General features: G+C 36.1%; 1 non-coding gene and 1 pseudogene across 1 annotated transcript; both read right to left on the bottom strand.

The window, feature by feature from the left end:
• Positions 1 to 10,595: 10,595 nt before the first annotated feature.
• Positions 10,596 to 13,747, bottom strand: LOC122033907 (annotated as a pseudogene).
• A 9,347-nt stretch (positions 13,748 to 23,094) lies between these two features.
• On the bottom strand, positions 23,095 to 23,200 carry LOC122035490. The gene has a single exon (XR_006127039.1). It is a non-coding gene; the product is annotated as a small nucleolar RNA R71 (small nucleolar RNA).
• Positions 23,201 to 24,640: the final 1,440 nt, after the last annotated feature.

Raw genomic sequence — 24,640 nt, 5'->3', positions numbered from 1 at the left:
CTCAGTTTCTATGGTGGAGACCGAAGAACATCTATGCTTAACACTCCTCCATTGTTATGACTTTACCTCCTAAAGTAAACACAAAACCCCAAGGTTGACTTACTATTGTCCCTATCCGATTGGAAGTCAAAATCCGTGCAACCCACAGGGAGCAAATTATCTGCCTTGTAAGCTAGCATATAATCTCTAGTGCCTCTAAGGTACTTCTATATATGCTTTACCGCAGTCCAATGTCCTTGTCCAGGGTTACTTTGATATCTCCTAACCATGCCCACGGCAAAGCAGATATCCGGTCTCGTACACAGCATTGCATACATTAGGCTTCCCACAGCCGAAGCATAAGGAACTGCCTTCATGTCCTCTATCTCCTTTGATGTCTTCTGAGACATCTCTTTAGATAATCCTACTCCATGCCTAAAAGGTAAGAAACCTTTCTTGGAGTTCTGCATGCTAAAACGAGCAAGAATTGTATGAAGCTCGGGATAAGCACAACATTCTTTTCTTGCGATCCTTTATGACTTTGATCCCAAGAATGTGTGCTCATTCTCCTAAGTTACATTCTTCATATTGAATTGTTTGGACAACCATACCCTTACTTCTGACAACATTTTGATATTATTTCCAACTACAAAAAATGTCATCTACGTATAGTATAAGAAATACCACCACGTTTCCAACACACTTCTTGTATACACAAGACTTATCTAGTCACTAAATAATTCCATAGGTCTGGATTACTTCATTAGACTAGATGTCCAAGACCTTGAAGCTTTGCTTCAGTCCATAGACTAATTGAGCTTGCACACAAGATGCTCTTTTCCCTTTGCAATAAACCCCTACTGGTTGCTTTATATGGATGCTTTCTTCAAGACTTCCATTAAGGAAAGTTGTCTTAACATCCACTTGCCAAATCTCATAATAGATAAAAGAATCCGGATAAACTTAAGCATGGCTACCGATGAAAAAGTTTCCTTTTTCAACAAGCCTTGCTTTGAAAGTTTCCTCTTTTCCTATTGTAGACCTATTTTCACTTAATGACTTTTACAACATTTGGTGGTTCTACTGTTGGTTAGTCCTAGGAAAACGTACCGGTTCCACTATACAAAAATTTTTGTACAAGTGTCGAACCTTTCCTTAAATAACCTATTGTGTTCTTTAGAAGTTAAATTAGGAATCGCAGACGGAACTTAACATCATTGATTCCAAATTTAACTTATCTGTTATTAATGGTTTAGTTTTGAATCACAAGCGGAACTAAACACTATTGATTCAAATCCACCTATGTTATTAATTTCATTAAATATTAATTTCCAAAACTGGCTTCCAGGACTACATGGCGAGGCACATGGCCTTCTTGGATATGGGAGCAACCACCACCGCCTAGACAAAGCCTTTTAAGGAAAGCTAATATTTAATTTCCTTAAATAACTCTAGGTTAACCAAAAAGACAATCGAATCACAAATTCGAAAATTAAAACAAAAGAACCATATCTTTGAAACAAATCCAAAAATCTAGAATCTAATGCCTCTTGTGTTTGGAATTCATACAAAAGAAATACAACTAGTATGATGCGGAAATTAATTACTAATTATACCTTCCTTTTGTATGCAACGACCTCTTGATCTTCTACCATATTCCTCTTCTTATCCTGGACGTTGTGTGGGCAACAATCTACCGAGATGAGAATCCACCTAAGCCACCTTCTTCTCCAAGCATGATTCGACCACCACAAATATTCCATAAATAGATGTGATTCGGCCACCACCACCAAGCTCCAAGGGATGCTTCCTTTCTCTCCTTCTTCTCCATGCTAAAATCCGGCCATCTTCAAGCTCCATGAGATTACAAGGTCCGGCCAATGAAGAAGAAAGAAAAGGAAGAAGGAAAAATAATAGGGCCGGCCACCATCAAGGAAGAAAAGAGAGGAAGAAAAATAATAGATTCGTTCGTCATGAAGGCACCTCTACCCCCTCTTTTATAATCCTTGGTCTTGGCATATAAGGAAATTTTAATAAAAACTTCCTTAATTCCTTTGCCATGAAAAGGAAAATTTAATTAATTAAAATTAAAAACCTTTTCTTAAATTACATGGCCGGCCACCTACATAATCCTCAACAAGGAAAGTTTTAATAAAAAATTAAAACTTCCTAATTTGTTTCCGAAAATTTTAAAATAAAAATTTCTCTAACAATTTTTCCCTTCATGGTGGTTTGTAAAAAGGAAATTTTAAAAATTTTATTTTAAACATGTGGATGATTTCTAAAAAGAAAAATTATGACAAAAATTAAAACTTCCTTTTAAAATATCTCTCCACAAAAAGAAATATTTTAATTAAAATTCCTCTCCTCTTAATTTCATGTGATCACCTTGGAAATTGACAATATTCTCACGTTGACTTAATTGGAAAGCAAAAACTTGAAAAACTTCTCACGTTGACTTGGTTGGCAAACAAAAACGTGAGTTGCTTAAACAAAGCTTCTCACATTGACTTGGTTGGCAAACAAAACCGTGAGTTGCTATTCTTGTTTAAGCAATCGACATTTCACAGCAAGCAATTAATGTTTACGTTGATCACAATAACATGAGGCATCCTTGGATACGCCAATAACATGAACTTGAAGATAAGCTTGAGTGGATACAAGAATTTTATATCGAGGCTACAATAGGGACTGAGAGGAGGAATTAGTTTTGGTCTCCCGATGAAATTAAGTTTCCCGTGTTCGCCCCGAACACACAACTTAACTTCATCAATAATAATTCATACCACTAAAGAATTATTATTGAACTACCGCACCAATCCCAAATTACATTTTTGGGCTCCTTATTATGAGTGTGTTAGTCTCCCTGTGTTTAAGATGTCGAATGTCCACTAATTAAGTGAGTTACTGACAACTCATTTAATTAATATCTTAGTCCAAGAGTAGTACCACTCAACCTTATCGTCATGTCAGACTAAGTCCACCTGCAGGATTTAACATGACAATCCTTATGAGCTCCTCATGAGGACATTATCAACCTAGATCACTAGGACACAGTTTCCTTCTATAATCAACAACACACACTATAAGTGATATCATTTCCCAACTTATCGGGCTTATTGATTTATCGAACTAAATCTCACCGATTGATAAATTAAAGAAATAAATATCAAATATATGTGCTTGTTATTATATTAGGATTAAGAGCACACACTTCCATAATAACTAAGGTCTAGTTCTTTTATCAAATCAGTATAAAAAGAACTTACCTAAAATGGTCCTACTCAATACACTTAGAGTGTACTAGTGTAATTTATTAGTCAAGATAAACTAATACCTAATTATACTACGACTATTCCAATGGTTTGTTCCTTTCCATTTTAGTCGTGAGCAACTGTTTATAATTTATAAAGAACCGATAACATGATCTTCTGTGTGTGACACCACACACCATGTTATCTACAATATAAATTAATTGAACAACTACATTTATTATAAATGTAGACATTTGACCAATGTGATTCTTATTTCTAGATAAATGTTTATACCAAAAGCTAGGCTTTTAGTATACATCCTAACATCTACAAGCTCCCATACTTTATTAGAATACATATATTCTAATTCTGTATTCATTACTCTTTTCAAAGATGCTGCATCTTTATCTTGGAGTGCTTCGTCATATGTCCGGGAATTAGGTTCATGTTCACCAGGGATCAAGTCCAAAGACTCTCCCAAAACATGAATATTTTAGGTTGCCTAACAACTCTCCCACTACGACGAGGCACCTTTTGCAATTGTGTATCATCTGTGATACGTGTTGCAGTTTATTGTGATATTTCATCTTGTACAGTTGGTACTAGATTAGACGTGCCCTTTATTATTTCCTTAAGAACAAATTTACTTATGGGCTTATGGTTTATTACATAGTCCTCTTCTAAAAATCGTGCATTGGTGCTAACAATGACCTTCTGATTTTTAGGACTATATACCTCCTTTCATTTCTCTAGGATAACCTACAAACAAGTAAACTCCTGTCCTACTTATCAATGTCTCTCATGTGCTAGGCCACCCAAATCCGAATATACTTCAGACTAGGCTTACGCCCATTCTGCAATTCTATGGGAGTAGAGAGTTCTGACTTAGAAGGTACTATGTTTACTTCCGTTTCTAGTGTATATCCTCAAAATAAATTTTGGTAATTCTGAATAACTCATCATTGATCTAACTATTTCCATAAGTGTCCTATACTTTCTTATTACACCATTCTGTTGGGGTGTACCATGTGCAGTTAGTTAGAATTGAATCCCATCTTCTGATAAGTAACTCTAAAACTCTCCCAAGAGGTTCTTGCCACTACGATCTCAGCGTAGTGTCGTGATACTTTTACCTTGACATTACTCCATATCAGCCTAATATTCTTTGAACTTATCAAAGCACTTAGACTTGCAGCGCATCAAGTAAATGTACCCGTATTTTGAATAGTTGTCTATAAAATTGACGAAATATTCAAAACTACCTCTTGTCTGGATAGTCATAGGAACACACAAATTAGAATGAACCAATTTCAACATATCTTTGGCTCCATACCCTTTAGACTTAAAAGCTTCTTGGTTATTCTTCCTTCCAAGTAAGATTCGTAGGTTGGAAAAGATTTCCACTACTAATGAAGCCAAGAGTTCATTGGTTATTATCCTTTGAATCCTACTCAAGTTAATATAACCTAGACTTAGATGCCAAAAATATGATTGGTTCATTTCCGAAGGTTGCTTTCTCTTATTAAAGTTAGAAGATGTATTATTAATTTTCATTTATTGCATCGTGGGAGTTATTGGATTATAAATTGTCAACCAACATATCAGAACAGATAACTTTCTTATTTTTTCTTGATAACAAGTTTGTTATCAAAATAGACAGAATATCAATTTTTTGATAGTTTAAAAACTGAAATCAAGTTCTTTCTAAACTTGGTATGTAACGATAATTTTCTCAAAATCCACTATTTATTTCCATCAGAGGATAAACATCTCCTACTGCAACAGCTGCTACTTTTGCAATAATGCCCATGTAGATGGTGATTTTTATTTCATATAATTGTCGGGTTTCCTGGAACCCCTGCAATAAATTGTAGACATGATCAGTGGTTCCCGTATCTACATGCCAGGTACCGGTAGATAACTCCACTAAATATGTAACAATTAATGAATAAAATACACCTTAATTGTTCTTAGTTCTAATAAGACAATCCACCTTAATGTCCAAGTCCTATTTCCAATCATTATAATTGGGACTACTAAGTCTCTTCTATAATATAACAACTAGGGGACTGACTAACATTTGAAAACCTAAGAATCACAAAAATATTTGGTTAAGACCAACTCCTTAAAAATCCCTGTGAATTTTGTATGTCACGATAGTTTGGACGTATACAAAATCAAAGAGGAGATTTTATCCATTAATTTTATTATCTCGTCAACCTTACTTTATGACGAATAAAATTAATAGTTGGTCTGTCTTTGATCAAATATTTGGTCAAAACTTTGAATTTAAAATAACATCGATTCCTCAAATAATATTATTTAAATTCACCAACACCTCAAACACCGGGAATTATGCATGCCACATTAGTGTGGACGTATACAAATTCAACATTTGTAAGAGGAGGGTCTTACTCATTAATTATCTTGTCAATCTTAAATTACCTCAAACTCCATGAATTTTGTATGCCACGTTAGTGTGGACGTATACAAATTCAATTGTTTATAAGAGGAGGTATTACCCATTTTATATTGTCAACCTGACAAATAAATTACCTCAAACATCATGAATTTTGTATGTCACTTTAGTGTGGATGTATACAAATTCAAACATTTGTAAGAGGGGGGTTTTACCTAACTTTATGACAAATCAATATTTGGTATTTCTTTGGTCCCGTAAAACAATAGCAGTGACTCCGTTGGGAATGATACTATTGAATGCGTCTAAGTATATACCATTACTTGATACTTAGTCCATTAAATAGGATTTTGCCCCTTCAGTTGGAGAATATCACACACTCCTAAATAATTTCCTATAATCATCCATAAAAGAAGTTTGATCTAGTGTTCCGCAACAAACCCATCCATTGTGGAGGGAGGCACTCAGAGCCAATATGCAAGCTTGTTGCATCACTTACAAACCAGTAATGGAGACCGTGGAATTTATTTAAAATCCCTCTTTCACTTAGTTATTTAAGGTGAGGAATTTTAACCTAAGCTAGCATATAACACATGCACACACACATAGTAAATAAAAGCAATAAATTTGGAAATTAATTTTCCAACTATTATGGTATTTTCATCACTGTCCTCCGTGTGCTCCAACCCTAGCTGCTGCCATCTTTATCCACCGCCATCGGGTCGAGTTGTCACATCTATCTTGCTTCTTATTCCGCTGCGCCTCTGGTCCTCCAATAGCACCACGCTTCTCAAAGATACGATCCGCGACAAAAATTGAATTTTACATATATCGATCCTATATTCCATAAAGGAATATACATGTATTCTAGATCGAATAAAAAAGTAAAATTCTAAAACTAATACAGCTCCTGTTGTATTTAATACAGATAATCATGCACACACAAAATAATGCCCTTGACATGTCCAAGGGTCCAATCACACACAATATCTATATGCCATAATAGTTGGAGCCTGCAACCACAAAGTTAGCACATCCTACTATTATCCTACCTAAATTATGTATGACATGTGCATAATCTATTTGAAAACCAAACACACAGAGGTAAACCCTAGCTCTGATACCAATTGTTGGTTAGTCCTAGGAGAATCGTACCGGTTCCACTATACAAAAATTTTGTACAAGTGTCGAACCTTTTCCTAAATAACCTACTGTGTTCTTTAGAAGTTAAATTAGGAATCACAAATGGAACATAACATTATTGAATCCAAATTTAACTTATCTATTCTTAATAGTTTAGACTTGGATCGCAAGTGGAACTTAGCACTATTGATCCAAATCAACTTATGTTATAAATTCAATTAAATATTAATTTCCAAAATTGGCTTCCAGGACTGCATGGCGAGGCACATAGCCTTCTTGGGTATGGGAGCATCCACCACCGCCTAGACAAAGCCTTTTAAGGAAAGCTAATATTTAATCTCCTTATATAACTGTAGGTTTAACCAAAAAGAACAATCAAATCACAAATTCAAAAAATAAAAGAAAAGAAAAACAACTTTGAAACAAATCCAAAAATACAAGAATCATATGCCTCTTGTGTTTGGTATTTCCAAAAATAACTATACAAAGAAAACTAGTATGATGCGGAAAACAATTACTAGTTATACTTTTCTTTGTAAGCAAATAACCTCTTGATCTTCTACCGTATTCATCTTCTTATCCCGGACGTTGTGTGGGCAACGATCTACCGAGATGAGAATCCACCTAAGCCGCCTTCTTCTCCAAGCAAGATTCGGCCACCATAATTCTCCAAGAGAAGTAGAGGTCCGACCCCCACCACCAAGCTCCAAGGGATGCTAGAAACAAAAACTCCTTTCTCTCCGTCTTCTCCTAGCTAGAACCAGCCACCATGGATTTCTCTTGTGTTGATGCCACTGACCACAAAGGAGGAAGAGAAGAGAAGAAGAAGAGACCCTAGGGCCGGCCACACCAAGGAGGAAAAGAGAGGAAGAAAAAGAATAGAGTCATTAGCCATGAAGGCACCTCTACTCTCTCTTTTATAATCCTTGGTCTTGGCAAATAAGGAAATTTAAATAAAAAATTCCTTAATTCTTTTGCTATGAAAAGGAAAATTTATTTTAATTAAAAAACAATTTTCTTTTCATTAAACATCATGGCCGGCCACTTTAATCTCCAAAACAAGGAGAGTTTTAATTAACACAAGAATTAAAATTTCCTAATTTGTCTCCAGAAATTTATAAAAAATTTCTCCAATAATTTTTCCCTTCATGGTGGTTTATAAAAAGGAAATTTTATAAATTAAAATCTTTCTTTTAAACATGTGGATGATTTCCAAAAAGGAAAGTTATCTCTAAAAATTAAAATCTCCTTTCAATCTACAAATAAGGAAAGACATCAAATCTTTTCTTAATTTTTTGTAGAAACTTATAAAAGAAATATTTAATTTTTTAAACTCTCTTTTAAATCATGAACATGGTTCAAAAAGGAAAGTTTTCTCAAAATTAAAATCTACCTTTCAATCTACAAATAAGGAAAGATTTCAAATCTTTTATTAATCCTTTGTAGAATGATATAAAAGGAAAGATTTAAATTGTAAACTCTCTTTTAAAATCATGATATCCACATTAATAAAAAAATTTAAATAAAAATAAAATCCTTTTTAATATGGTCGGGCAATCAAGCTTGGGCTCCAAGCTATGGCGGGCCAATTAACTTGGCTCAATCCTTTGATCTTGGCCGGCCCTATCTTGGGTTTCAAGCTAGCTTGGCCGGCCCCATTAGGATGGGTAAGAAGTGGGTATAGGTGGGTATAATTCTCTATATACAAGTGGCTACGATAGGGACCGAGAGGAGGAATTGGTTTTGGTCTCCCGATGAAATTAAGCTTCCCGTTTTTGCCCCGAACACACAAATTAACTTCATCAATAATAATTCATATTATTGAACTACCGCACCAATCCCAAATTATATTTTTAGGCTCCTTCTTATTATGAGTGTGTTAGTCTCCCTGTGTTTTAGATGTCGGATGCCCACTAATTAATTGAGTTACAGACAACTCATTTTAATTAATATATCAATCCAAGAGTAGTACCACTCAACCTTATCGTCATGTCGGACTAAGTCCACCTGTAGGGTTTAATATGACAATCCTTATGAGCTCCTCTTGGGGACATTATCAACCTAGTATCTCTAGGACACAGTTTCCTTCTATAATCAACAACACACACTATAAGTAATATCATTTCCCAACTTATCGGGCTTATTGATTTATCGAGCTAAATCTCACCCATTGATAAGTCAAAGAAATAAATACTTAATATTTGTGTTTGTTATTATATTAGGATTAAGAGCACACACTTCCATAATAACTAAAGTTTATTCTTTTATCAAGTCAGTATAAAAAGAACTTACCTAAAATGGTCCTACTCAATACACTTAGAGTGTACTAGTGTAATTTATTAGTCAAGATAAACTAATACCTAACTACACTACGACTATTCCAATGGTTTGTTTCTTTCCATCTTAGTCGTGAAAAACTGTTTATAATTTATAAAGAACTAATAACATGATCTTCTGTGTATGACACCACACATCATGTTATCTACAATATAAATTAATTGAACAACTACACTTAAGAAATAAATGTAGGTATTTGACCATTTTGATTCTTTATTTCTAAATAAATGTTTATAAACTACAACAAAAACATTAAAAGACAATGGTTAAAAACTGTTGTCGTAGGCCCTTTAAAACCGTTGTAATTGGTAGTGTTGTTAAAAGTGGGGGCTACGACAACGGTTTTAAACGGTTGTCTTTTAATGAAAAGACAACAGTTTTGCAACGGTTTTAAACTGTTGTCTTTGAATGATAAGACAACGGTTTAAAACCGTTGTTGTTTAGAGCATTTTTTATTAACACTGCTAGTTTACAACTATTTTTGGGGCTACGATAACGGTTTTTAACCGTTGTCTTTGAGGGTGATAGACAACAACAACGGTTTTAGATCATTGTCTTTTAAATTATTATCTTTTAATACCAATATATCATATTTCAATATAAATATATAATAAAGAATCATAATCACAAAAGAAAGAATATTTCCCATATCAATGTCATTCAAAATGTTACTTATACAAGAATTATATTACAATCACAAAAGAAAAAATATGTCTAATATTCAAATAAAATTTATCCCAATACAAATAAACAAATAAACTTCATTTACAACTAATGTACAATTGTCAAAAGATTAGAAACTTGTGATGGTGGTTCATGCCATGTAGGATTGCAAGTAATTATTGTCAACTCAAGCCCCATCAAAATCTTCAACTTGTATAATTTCATTGGACTCCTCTTTCTCACTTGCTGATTCTTCCATGTTAACCTTTTCCAACATTCTGGATTTTTGTGAAGCAAAGCACCAAAAAAAAAATAGAAGAGAACATATAACATGAAAAGAAGAGAGGTTTCAAGAAGAAAATAATTTGATTCATCATCTAATATGATATCGCCTTACAATATATATGATTAAAAAACATGGAATTGGTGGTGATTATAGCCATGGGTACATTCAACAAATTAACTCATTTTATCCCCTATTGCACTAAATGAAGTATATAAAATAAATAGATCATGAAAGATCCCAGATATTGGAAATGCCCTTGGGTAAGTGAGAAGGAACATTATCCTGTTAAGGTACTTGTTTGCTCGTCTTATAACTCTTATTCTCATAAATTATTACTAATTTAATAAGCTCATTAGTAGAAAGAAAACCCCAGTATCTAGGTTAAATTAAGCTTAAATTCTTATTAAGACACTATAAACCACACAAACAAGCAAATATATAAACAAAATTGCAATTTTAGTTCATTATAGCCCATTTTATGGAATGCGAATGTGTCTATGCTAAGCAAATAAGATTACCTTTTTTGGTACGCAGCCATTTTTTTTAACGACAATGAATTAAAAAAATAGTATGAATTGTTATAAGCAGAAATTACCTGCTGGTGATAAGTTGTGGCTGATTCGAGAAATTTTCCATAAGCATGAATCACACAGTCACTATAGGGACTAAAAGCAACTCGCACCTTTTCAACATGTGGTTTGGTAATAGTAGCAAATTGTTTTACATATGGTTGAGAAAATCTCTTGGCAGCCTGATACAAGTTATGGAAATTTGCATAGCACGGTGTATCAACAAACAAAAAAATAGAACATGTAATGACAAATTGATACAGAGGCATGTCTATATATGCATCCTGGTTGAAATAATACCATGAGTACCTGGAAATAAGGATCTGAAATTTCTTGTACTTTGGCTATGTGGCTGGACATGACACTCTTAGATGTGTGATAAACTTCCACTGCTTTACTTGACACAGTTTGCACATAAGGTTCAATGCTTGACACAAGAAACATCCATTTCTTCAGAAATTCAAGGAAACAAAATTATTTAGAAACATAATAAATCCTGCCTAAAATATCAACTACCTTAAAAGAAAGTCGATAAAGTAGTAAACTGATATATAATCCAAACCAAAGCCAAGTGCAAATTAATCCAAATTTATATAATTTGCTTATGGATTGCCAATCAAGCAACACTGAAATATATGAATAATTAACATAATTCAGATACTGAAAATAGTCATTGGTTGGCCACTTACAGCTTTGGAAGATTCAAAATGTGGTTCCATAAATTGTTGTGCTTGAATCGATTTCTCTGATACCTTGAGAAATGTTTTCACAAAATTGATAAGTACAATGCAAGATTAAACTAAAATTGTAAGATAATATGTGACATGCATTCATGGTGATAAAGCAAGAACTGACAAACAAATTCAATAGAAAAAAAATAGTACAGGTGAAAAATTAGCACCTTTTGAAGTAAGACATCTAGTACAGGTTGTCCATGCTCATTCCAGTGAGTTGTTGCAAGTTCCTAAAAGGCCCATATCAAAGACATATTGGAGTCTCTTAACATGTATATGGTATCTCTCTAACACTCCATCTAAATTTCTAAGACAATCACCTTATAGTAATTGGCGTTTGTAGCAAGCCAAGGAGGAAACCATGGTCCATGAGCCTAAAAACAAGAAACACAAAATTTTGACTCCAGCTCAATTATAACATTTTGTTATTATATAGAATAAATTGACTAAAAAGAAGTTACAAATGTTAAATAACTGAATGCCAAACCCATGCCTTATGTGAGACATGGCAGTGTACCACAGAATCCATACTTGCACATGCAGTACATCAATGATATGCCACAAAACCAACAACAAAAAAAATATGTCCAGTTTTTGACACAAGAACCCAAATCAAATTTCATCTGAATAGACTCAAAGCTGACCACTTTTCCATTTAAGTGAATTATCATGCAAAGGTAAATTGGAGAGACAAAAAATAAACAATATAGGATAATATTAAGCCCCAGATGAAGTCTTGTCAAGAATTCACATTATTATGAAAGAGGTTTTGCACATATGTTCGTAGGATATCAATCAATCTTCAAACTCAATGAGCTTGTACAAGATCCACTCTTGACATCATATCTAGCAGCAGTTTAACAGATTTCAAGCATAAATCATATTATCCAGCCCCGACTGAACTTTTCTATTAGTCATGCAGGAAGACATCTCCCTCAAGCAAAATATTCTTAACAATATAAGTCATTGCGTCAAATATTCCAATAGAAAGAAAGATGAGATCATGTGTAAATTGCAGGTAAAGAAGCTTGTTGATTGAACTCATCATGTAGCCAGACAAGTAAGCAAAACAAATGCTGAGAATTAACTCTGCTACGATTTACTAAGACTTCTTACCTCTGATAATTCCTTTGACTTAGCTGTTGCTTCCAATTGTACTCTTAAAAGCTCCTTCTAAAGAAGGTTCCATGATTTATATAAATATAAGCCTATGTAACAATGTATTTTTAAGAATATTTGTTTATAGCACAAACCTCTGCCACCTAAAGAGCATGCTCAGTTTTTTGAATTCTACGGTATTGCTCATCGTTTGTCTTTTGAAGCTACAAGGGCCAACGGTGAAAAGTTACAGCCGTGTGATTGGAAATAATATAGCATTACTATCTGTTGATATGTACAGGAAGCATATAAAGAATCTTTCAGAATATGTAGCAGACAAGAAAAGGACCTTTCACAGTCAATTAAAAATAGAATATGAGAAAGTTGCATTATTTCTATGCCTATTTTCTAAAAACAATGCACAAGTTCATGGTTGTGCCAACCCAACTTAGTGGGAAAAAGGCTTGGTTGTTGTTGTATGTACAAGTTCATGGCTGTAAGAATATGAGCATAGGGTGCTGCAAAGCCAATAGTCGCTGTGAATTCATGGTGGACACGGTGTATCTTCTCGTACCCCCATTTATAGTGCATTAGTCGGTGAATCCAGTAGTTGCCATAGTCCTCCAACACGAAGTAAACCAAGAGTTGCAAAGCCACTTCCCATAGTGAGGGAAGGGGAAGCCCAGTCCTTATCCCCACAAACTACAAATAACTCTTTTAGTAAAGATAGAACAAAAATCTTCAAGAAAGTGGGTTGAAAGAAAAACAATGATGCTTTTATCCGGCTATGTAATTAAAAAGTAGATCAACAGAAAATATTACAAATTGAATAATGCAAAAAAAAGTGAGGTACTTGTTATTGAACTAATAAAGAGGTTTTTTCTCCCCAGAAAATAGATCAAACTGCAGTGCAACCCTAAGGAATCAAGAAGGGACCTTGATGGTGGGGGTAGGAGGTGAGTTGAAGCGGGCCGACGACGAGGAGGAACACCCACATGACGTCCATATAGCACTGGAAGAAGGAGGTCAGCGGGAGGCAGATCTTGGGCTGGATCTTGAAAGAGGAGACAGAGGCAGGGAAGCCGAGTTCGATGAGGGCGAGTGGGAGTGGCGTGAGGTAGAAAATGATGAAGAGGAAGATGATGTTGTGGTAAAATAGGAGGTAGTCGGGCATCCGTGCGGTGTAGCGGAACCAGATGTCCTCGGTGAAGGTCAAACTCCGCCCAAGCGCCGCCTTCACCTCCCAGGGTCGTGTACGGCAACATCGCCAGCAGCGCAATAAGCGATCAGAATGAGAGCGACGATACCGTCGGCAATGGGGATGTGGATCCGAATCGCCGGAAAAGGCTGACGCGTCTAGTGCTCCGCCGCTGGTGGCACCGCGATGGCCGTAGTGGAGGAGCAGAGAAAGGTGGAGAGAGAGGGAGGGGACAAATGTGATTGCTCTTCCCGGCTGTTGCTGCTCCTACGCGGCTCCAGTGAGCGAGAGATTGTGAGAAAAGAGGAACGAAAATGCTTAGGGATAGAGAAGGTAAGGGGGGAATGCGGTGGCAAAAAAATTCTAGGGAGAGGGAAAGAAAAAAAGCGGCGATAAAAAATGGCGAAAGGGAAAAACGACGAAAGGGAAAAAACGGCAAAGGAAAAAAAACACCGGTATTCAACATCACTTAATAGACAACGGTTTTCAAAAATCGTTGTCGTAACTCCAAAAAAGCGCACATAGACAACAGTTTTCAAAAACTGTTGTCGTAGCCTTTAAAAACCATTGTCGTAGCCCCAAAAAAACATAAATAGACAACGGTTTTTAAAAATCGTTGTCGTAGGCCAAAAAAACTGCTAAAAGACAACGATTTTTGTTAAAACCGTTGTTAAAAGTCAAAACAACAACGATTTGGCATAAAACCATTGTCGTTTCAGTGTTGTTGAATGAGGATTTTGTTGTAGTGATATAAAAGCTAGGCTTTTAGTATACACTCTAACAGAAGTAACCTACATTTTAGGCCTTAAGATCTATAGAGATTGATCTAAAAGATTGCTTGGTCTAAGCTAAAGTACATATATTGACAAGGTGCTTAAACGTTTTGCCATGGTGAATTCCTAGAAGGGATTCCTACCTATGTCACATAGTGTTAGTCTTTCAAAGACTCAATGCCCCTCTTCTAAGGAAGAAAGGACCGCATGGATCAGATTCCTTATGCATTCGCAATAGGGTCTATCATGTACGTCATGCTATGTACTCATCGAGATGTCTCGTGTGCGTTAAGCATGATGAGTAGATACCATTCATATCAAGGTGAAGGTCATTGGAAAGCAGTCCAGAATATTCTTAAGTACATAAGAAGGACTTAAGATTATTTCTTGATCTTTGGAGGCGATGAAGAGCTTGTTGTAAAGGGTTATACCGATGCTAGCTTCCAAACTGATAAGGATGATTATAGATCGCAGTCAGGATATGTATTTTTCTTAAATGGTGGTGCTGTGAACTGGAAGAGTTCAAAGCAAGACATAGTCGCTGATTCTACAACAAAGGCCGAGTACATTACTGCTTCAGTTGCAGCAAAGGAGGTTGTTTGGATTAGGAAGTTCATTACCGAGCTTGGTGTTGTTCCTAGTATAGTAAAACCAATAGACCTTTATTGTGATAATAATGGGGCTATTTCACAGGTTCAGGAACCTCGCTCTCATCAAAGATCCAAACATATACTATGACGATTCCATCTTATTCAAGAGATCAACGATAGAGGAGACGTGAATATATGTAGAGTACCAATTAATGCTAACATTGTGGATCCCTTGACCAAGGCTTTGGCACAGAGGAAGTATGATGGTCATACTAGGTCACTGGGTATTAGATATTTCAGTGATTGTCACTAGTGCTAGTGGGAGATTGTTAGTAATATCCCTAGTACCAATTATGAGATGTTTGTAAAGGGCTCCTTTTGTATCATATTTAATTATTAATAAAGGAAAATTTGGTTATTATATTTACTTTAATTCAGTGTCGAATGAATAAGTATAATAATGTCCTAAAGTAGGAGGTTCTACTCTACAACATATCAATTGGTTGAATTGATAGTGAGATATTGTAGATATACATAGAATACTACTCTTAACTATTCATAGTCAAGCAATAATATGTAAGGACAATATTAATGTGTTGAGACTAGCATATAGGTCATCGGATGACTTAGTCTCACAAGTAATGGATATAAGATATCAGGTTGACACATGAGTATATATTAGAGAATATATACTGAATGACCCGCCATGAGAATGTTTCATAGATCGTTATATGAGTGTCATAAACATTCTCATGTGACTATTAGTATGAATAGTCCTTAGACCTGAAGTCACTACGGTTCCTTACATAAGGAGTTGTATACTTTGGTATTGACAAACGTCACCCGTAACAGGATGGACCATAAAGTTGATCACTGGGTATTCAATAAGTTACGCGGGGGGATGTGAGTAATGTAGATGGGATTTATCCCTTCTATATGACGGAAGTGATATCTATGGGTCCCTTCATTAGTAGGACACAAGAATACATGACCATGCTTAAATGAGCTAATATGTGATATTGAGCTTATTTAATTGAGTGTGTCTACTTAGAGATCAAGAAACATATATAAAGATTATTAAGAGGATGACATGGTCTATGCCTCATTGATCAATCTAGATATCGATGATAGAAGGATTGAGTCATACAAGATAATAGCCACAGAAAGGTTAAGTCGGATCTCGATATTCTCGTCACTTGGGTAGCAATGATGCCATGCTAGATGTCACTCATTGCTTATGTATTTAAATGTTGATTTGGATACATTGCCAACGTTATGAGAACCTATTGTGTCACACACAAGGAACAAGTCAATGGAGATGGATTCATATGATGAATCATTGGATTAAGTCTAATTCAAATTGGACTCATTGAGTAAGACTCAATTAAATTCAACTATTGGATTGAGTCAAATTCAAATTAGACTCATTGAATCAATTGGATTGATGTTAAATGAGTTGGACTTATTATATGATTTCATGAATTAATTGATGATTAATGAGTTGGACTTATTATATGATTTCATTAATTTGAATTCATCAAGAAAGAGGAGTGTACAACTTGAATTACTCATGCATTGGATGCATTGGATGAAGAGTGAACAATTTGAATTGCTCATGCATTGCACGCATTGGATGCATTGGATTCATTGGATGAAGAGTGAACCATTTGAATTGCTCATGCATAGGATGCATTGGATTCATTGGATGAAGACAAACATTAATGTCAATCAAGGCAATTGACATTAAGGCATGAGGCAATTTCATGAATCTATAAAAGGGGGTTTATGGATTCATTTTCATGATGAATTTTTGGTGTTCTTGCTCTTCTTCGTCCTCCTCTCTTCCACTTGCCAAAACTTCCAAGAAGGGTTGCTAGCACAACCTTTGGTTGTTTCATTCTCAACTTTGAGAGTTTGTGAGACAAACGAGACTTTTTCGTGTGGATACCATAGATGCACGACCACTTGATCGCGCTAAAATCCGCATCTAAAGAAACGTTGTTGTCGGGATTGCGAAGGTGATGTGCGTAGATTCTATACTCTTGTTTAGCATGTTTTGACGCACATTCACATACTTTGAGCATGCTTTATCTATGCATTTTCGTACTTCCAGCTTTCCTTTCAGCATATTTACTCTTTTTGTTCGGAGATCTACTTTTGTGTATTTTTTGTATACAGGGGTTGAATTTGGTGACGGATTCATGTTCGAGGCCAAATCTACAAGTGAAGCTAGAGAGGATGGTGTTGTACCTAAACCTCACACGACCCTGCCATGGGGGGTTGCCCAGGCCATGTGGAGATCCTTGGCCGTATGGTTGCAGCAGAAAAGGAAGTGGCTTCGGCCGTGTGAACCTCACACGGTCGTGCGAAGATTGAAGCCAAAAGAAGCCTCAGTCATGTACACCACACGACCGTGTAAGATTTCCATAGACCAAGAAGGCCCTGGCCGTGTGCACCACACGGCCGTGCAACGTTTCTAGAGGCAGAGGAAGTGCAGGCCATGTAGATCTACATGGCCATACAAAGGGAGTTGTGGAAGAAGCATGTCACGACCGTGTATCACACACGATCGTGTAAGGTAGGCAGAGAAGAGAGTGGCTTTGGTCGTGTGAACCTCACACGACCGTGCCTCGGGGCCGTGTGGCACCCAAACCTCCCCTCTATATAAGGCCTCCTTCATGAATTGAAGGAGAATCTTCTCCCTTTTTGGGGGAAATCAAGATTTGGGCGTTCCACCACCATTTTGGAGGGATTTTTCGGCGATTGAAGGGTGGATCTTCAACGCTTCGACTCCAAGATTGTGGATCAGATTCGGAGACGCTTCTTCATCATTGATAAGCTTTCTTTCTTCCTCGTCTTGGATTTAGGATCAAGAATGCTTGTAATCTTCCTCTCTTTAGATTTCTTTCCCCATTTTATGGAGTAGATTTCTTTATTCTAGGATGGAGGGAGTAATTGTAAGGATGATTTGAAGTAAAACTCTTGTAGATATGCCAATTTCCTATTTCTATGATTTTTCCCTATTTGTATTCATTCTTTCTTGTGTGGATTGTTGTGATTAGGGGTTAATTACCATGCTTAATTGAATGTTTGGATATCTTGTGCATCTTACAGAAATAATTCCTCATTCGATTTTCCGAGGGACGTACGTGACAGACATGCCCGTGTAAGGACGTTTGAGGGATGATCTCGAAGGTGAAATAGGGTTATTCAAGGGGGTAGGATAGATAGTATGCATTAATATTTGTATCTTTATGCAGTTGATGAATTGTGAATTCCTATGTTGTTTATCCGAGGGACGTTCATGACAGGAACAAGCCCATGTAAGTACAACATAGATACATACCTAATTGATCACATTTAGTTATAGATTTTAGTCCTACGCCGGTTGTCTATTACAAGAGAGAACCGACAACCTTCTACAAATAATGGACAATTGAGGAATAAGATTTGGTAGATCATTTACATTTCATAACCTTACAAAGAAACCAAAATTCCTAGAACATCCCTTATCATTGCCCTTATTCTTGTTTCTTATTCTTTTGTTTCTATGTTTTACTTTTCATAGTTACACTTTGCTTTTATGAATCAATTGATTAGTTGTTTAGCTAACTCGCATTGAGACATCTTTAGTGGTTATTCCAGTCCCTGTGGATACGATAGCTTTTATTATTACTTACGACATTTTCGTACACTTATGGAGAGTCAACAAGTTTTTGGCGCCGTTGTTGGGGACTACCCTATAACATTAGGGATTATCAATTGAGTTAGACTAAACATAACTTTTCTTTTCTTTTCATTTGCATAGTTGTATCTAATTTTTAGAATTATGTTTTCATAACTTTTTCTTGTATTCTTTTCTACTTCTTGCTTGTTGCAATTCTAATTCTGCGCTTTTAATTTTCTAACATTCTAATCTAATTTTTCTTGTCTTTGATTCAGTTTTGTTTTTCTTTCTTTTTCTTTTGAACAACTATCATTTTGCAATCTTGTTCTTGTGTATACGAAGATCTAACTTTGCAGGAGAACCTCTTCCTCTAGACCTTGAGATAGATAGAACATTTTATAGAAGAAAAATTCTGCAAAGGCATTTTGAAGAACAAGAACATTCTATCATGGCTAATAGACCACTAAATAATTATGCAGCACCTTATGTTAGAGAGTTTAGATCTAGCATTTCAAGGCCTTCAGTGGAAGCAAATAATTTTGAGATCAAACCTGCAATTATTTCTATAGTGCAGCAAAATTAGTTTGGTGGAGGACCGCATGAAGACCCGAATCAACACTTGGAGGTCTTCTATGAGATATGTGGCACAATGAAGATAAATGGTGTTCCTTCTGAAGTGATGCACTTACTATTGTTTGGGTTTTCTTTAAGAGATAGAGCTAAGCAATGGTTGAATTCTTTAGCTCCAAATAGCATCACCACATGGGAACAATGTGAGCAGTAATTTCTTGATAAATTCTATCCTCCTAGTAAAATAGCTCATATGAGGAATCTCATTGCAAGCTTCAAACAAGCTGACTCAGAATCTCTATTTAAAGCTTGGGATATATATAATAATATGCTCAAACAATGCCCACACCATGGTTTGGAGAGGTGGTTAGTGTTACATACATTTTATAATGGCATCAATTATCATACAAAGGTGTCCCTTGATTCAGTTGTTGGAGGGGCACTTATGATCAAGAGCTTGGATGAAGCCGAAGAAATAATTGAAAATGTAGCACAAAATCACCATCAATGGGCTAATGAAAGAAGTGGTGGCTATTCTTGTGGTAACCCAACAACAAAAGCATCAGGGAAATTTGATGTTGATGCAGTTACTTTATTGGTTGCAAAATAGGATGCTCTTACAAAGAGATTTGAAAACATGGGAGCTATTCCAAGTACGGTCAATGCCATTGTTTCTTCTTGTGAAGTATGTGGAAGTTCTGAACATTCTAATGACTCATGTCCATTGGGGGCTATCACTGCACAAATTAATTAATTAGAGCAATGTGACGCCATCATGGATCTTAATCAAAGGCATAACAACCCATACTTAAATACATACAACCCTGGGTGGAAAAGTCATCCTAATTTTTCCTATAGAATAATCAAGATCAAGGACCATCTATGGAGGCAAGACCTAATTTTCAGTCGGGGCAGTAGAATTTTCAGCAACAATCTTCTCAAGGCTTTCCTATGTCTAAAATCAAAAAGATGTTTGAAGAAATTATCTCTAATCAGAATGAAATAAAGCAGGATATATTGAAGCTTACTTAGAGAATGGATAATTCTGAAATACATCAAAAGATTTAAGATAGTAAGATTGCCCAATTAGCTTCCTCATCTTCTAGAGCACCAGGTCATCTACCTGGTAAACCTGATGTTCGTCCTATGGAGCATTGTAATAGAATTGAACTTAGGAGCAGACGGACCTTGGGAGATCCCTAAGTGACTGCTCCAAAAGGGATGCAAACTGAAGAAGAGCGCTCTCCTCCAATGCCAACTAAGATTCAAGATGATGAGGAGAGTACACCTAAGGTTGAAGAGACTCTTTGATGTGCGTAGATTATATACTCTTTTATGCATGTTTTTACGCACATTTACATACTTTGAGCATGCTTGATCTATGCATTTTTATACTTCCAGCTTTCCTTTTAGCATATTTACTCTTTTGGTTCGGAGATCTGCTTTTTGTGCATTTTCTGTACACAGGAGTTGATTTGGTGAAGAATCTACATCTTTGGGCATGCATTGGAAGAGACGAAGGGAGAAAGCACCGGGTCGTGTACCTCACACGACCCTGCACTGGTATGGAGCTGGGGTCGTGTGGAGTTTGGCACCAACAGAAGAGAAAGATGACATGGCCGTGTGAACCTCGCACGGCCGTGTCAAGATTTGAAGCCAACCAGAGCAAAAGCCTTACATGGCCGTGTGGATCTACACGGCCGTGTGAGACTTCCAGAGACCAAGCAGGCTGTGGCCGTGTGCACCACACGGCCGTGTAGCATTTCCAGAGAGCAGAAGGGTTCTGGCCGTGTGGAGTCACACGGCCGTGCAGCTTTGGCAGAGAGGGAACTGGACATGGCCGTGTGAATCTCACACGGCCGTGTCACGGGGCCGTGTGGCGCCCGATTCCCTCCTCTATTTAAACCCTTCTTCATGAATTGAAAGGGGATCTCTCCCCCTTTGGGAGAAGGCAAGATTTGGTGGTTTCCTCCCATTCTTGGGAGGATTTCTGGGCGATTCAAGGGGAGATCTCGAGGATTTCGACTCCGGAGCGAGGATTGGATCCGAAGACAAGGCTTCTTCGTAGATAAGTTTTCTCTTTTCCCCTCTTCTTGTTTTCTTGGATTGGGGATTCAAGGAGTGCTTGTAATCTCTATTCTTTTGGGTTTTCTTCCTCGATTCATGGAGTAGATCTTGTATTCTAGGATTAAGGGAGTATTTGTATGATGGATTGATGTAATCTCTTATGGATTTGCCATTTTCTTGTTTCAATGACATTATCTTGCTTGTATCAATTAGATCTTGAATGATTGATGGTGGTTTGTGCTTAATTCTCATTCTTGATTGATTATTTGGATTTCTTATGGAATTGGTAAGGATAAACTCTCACTCGATCATCCGAGGGATCCACGTGACAGGTGCAAGCCCGTGTAAGGACGTTTGAGAGATAATCTTGAAGAGGAAATAGGAATATTCAAGAGAGTAGGATGGATTCTATGATTAGCTTCTTGTATCTTTATAGATTAATAAGTTGTGGGCTTCTATGTTGATATCCGAGGAAGGCATAGTAATAGGTGCGCTTCTGTGTAAGGACAACGTAGGTTCATGTCTAATTAATCCTATTTAGATACATTTCTCAGTCCTTAGCCGGTTGTCTATTGCAAGAGGGAACCGGCAACTTTCTACATGTTTGGCAATTGAGGAATAAGAATTGGTGAACCATTTACATTCAAGAAATCTTACAAAGAAACCGAAACTCCTAGAATCTCCCTTTATCATAACCCAAAACACTAAACTCTTGTTTGTTGATCTCTAATATTAGATTTGTTTACCTTTACTTTGCTTTTGAAACGATTGGATAGTTGTTTAGCTAATTCGCATTGAGACATTTCTAGTGCTTATTCCAGTCCCTGTGGATACGATAATCTTTTATATTACTTGCGACATTTCCGTACACTTGCGGAGCGTAACAAGTTTTTGGCGCCGTTGCCGGGGACTGCGCTATAACATTAGGAATTATCAATTGAGTTAGACTAAACATAATTTTTCTTTTTTTTCTTTTGATTTGCATATTATAACTAATTGTTAGAATTCTATTTTCGTAAGTTTTTCCTTTCTTGAATAACATTCTTGACAACTCTTTTTGTTGGAATTCTAATTCTAATTCTAACTTTGCATTCTTGATTTCTAGTACTCTAATCTAACTTTTCTTTGTTTTCTCTTTTGATCTTGTTTCTTTCTTCTTTTATTTTGTAAACATATCTTGCAATTTTTAGCATATGAATTATTCTAGACATTTTTCTTTTTTCTTTTATCTTTTCTTTCTTGTTTTCATTATGCACTTTCTTTCTTGCAATTTAAATTCTGCATTTGCTTTCTTGCTTTTCATATTGCATTTTATTTGTTGTTTTTGATTCTTGATAATTTTCTTTTTCTTCTTGAATATCCATGAGCACTAACATGTCAAGCAGGACCATGAGAAATTTTTCTACACCCTTTTCTGTAAGATTTTTACCTCCCATTGTGCAACCTCAAATTGAAGTAGAAAGTTTCCAACTAGACCCAGAGATAATTTTCATGATACAAGGTCACAAATTTGGAGGAGAAGTATCAGAAAGTCCTTATCTGCATCTTGAAACATTTTTAGAGATTTGTGATTTGGTGAAATGTGAAGGAGTATCAGCAAATGCAGTTCGATTGATGACATTTCCTTTCAGTATCAAGGATAAAGCAAGGACTTAGCTATATTCTCTCTGTCCTCAAAGCATCACAAGTTGGGAACAATTGGAGAAGCAATTTCTGAATCATTTTTTCCCTCCAAGTAGAACGGTGTATATAAGGAATTGCATAACAAATTTTTCTCAGGCATATGGAGAATCATTATTTGAAGCATGGGATAGATTCAAGAGTCTTCAAAGACAGTGCCCTCATCATGGTTTTGAAAAATGGTTGATTTTGCACATATTCTATGGGGGAATTTCTTTCTCAGACAAGACTTTATTGGATTCATCAGCTGGAGGTTCTTTTATGGACAAAAGTGTAGATGAAGCTTATTCATTAATTGATCAAGTGACATTGAACCTCCATGAATGGTCGAACAAAAGTTGGATGGAATTTCCCTCAGATATTCAAAAAGTGCAAGCTATAAATGTAAGAGAGTCTGTCAAACAAAATGAAATTCAACCACCTAAAAATGTTGAAATTCACAAGTCACAGAGTGAGGAGTTCAAACATTTGGGGGCAAAGCTTGATAGTATTGTTTCAAAATGGTTTAAAGAAGATCCCCCTCCTACACAGTCAAGATCCAATGAAAAGTGTGATGATGTTGGGTTGAGAAGTGGAAAAAATCATGAAGAACTTCTGAAGAACGACATGTTTAGAATTGAGGAGAAGAATAATAGAAGATCACAAGAACTCAATTCCATTTATCTAGGAAGTTCCCAAAGGCCAGAAGTACCTTTCCCTCAACGATTAATCACACCAACATTAGATAAGCAAGTTGGACCTCCTCCAAAAGCTCAAAGGGAATTTGGGAAAAAGGGAGTTCAGTCTTTCCCAGGACCTTCACTAAGGGTTCCTTTTCCACAAAGGTTAGTGGGGGTCAATGAAAATAAAGACTTCGGCAAATCTTGTGACACTAATATGGTTGAGTGTAGATTTTTGAATATATATGAAGATGAAGATTTTTCAGATGAGGATTTTATTGATAATGTAGTGGTAAATAAGTTTTCAGATCTATCTCAAAATTTTATAAGGTGTTATAGTGACATCGAATTTTCAGATGATGAATGTGATATGGTAGATCAACTTAAAACTGCAAGTGAAGTTATTGATCCTCTTGTTATTGATTCTCCTATGGAGGACATAGATGTTGGTTTATTTTTTGATGTATGTGTTGATGATGATGATATGGAAGAATGTGTAGGGAGCTGTGTTGTGGAAGCAGCATCTCAAGGATCACCACCTTTGTCAAGACAACCCTTAGAGGTTTTAAGAATTGATCATGTTGTGGAACAATGTGTAGGGACTTATACAGAGCTAGTAGAGTCTCGAGAATCACCATCATTGATATCATCAACACCTAAGCTAGAGCCAGAACCATCATTTGATTCAGAGGAAGTCACATCTACATGTTTAGAAATTTCAGGTATTTCTCAACAAAGTAAGGTTAGTATTTCTTGTGATCTTTTGGAAAACTTTATGGAGGTACCTATAATTGACTTTGTTGGATGTGATTCAGTTTTTATTACTTATTCATTTTATCTTGATAAGGTTCTAGCTCTATACTATATAACATGCTTGTGGGAGATTTGTTTTTCTTTTGGATGTGCAGATTTCACATGGGCCAATAATTGGAAGCTCAATCTGAACCGTCTTCG

This window comes from Zingiber officinale, chromosome 11B, assembly GCF_018446385.1.
Source record: "Zingiber officinale cultivar Zhangliang chromosome 11B, Zo_v1.1, whole genome shotgun sequence".
In the NCBI taxonomy this organism is placed as follows: Eukaryota; Viridiplantae; Streptophyta; class Magnoliopsida; order Zingiberales; family Zingiberaceae; genus Zingiber; species Zingiber officinale.
Note: the sequence above shows the minus strand (reverse complement) of the source record. Positions and strands in the feature narration are given on the sequence as shown.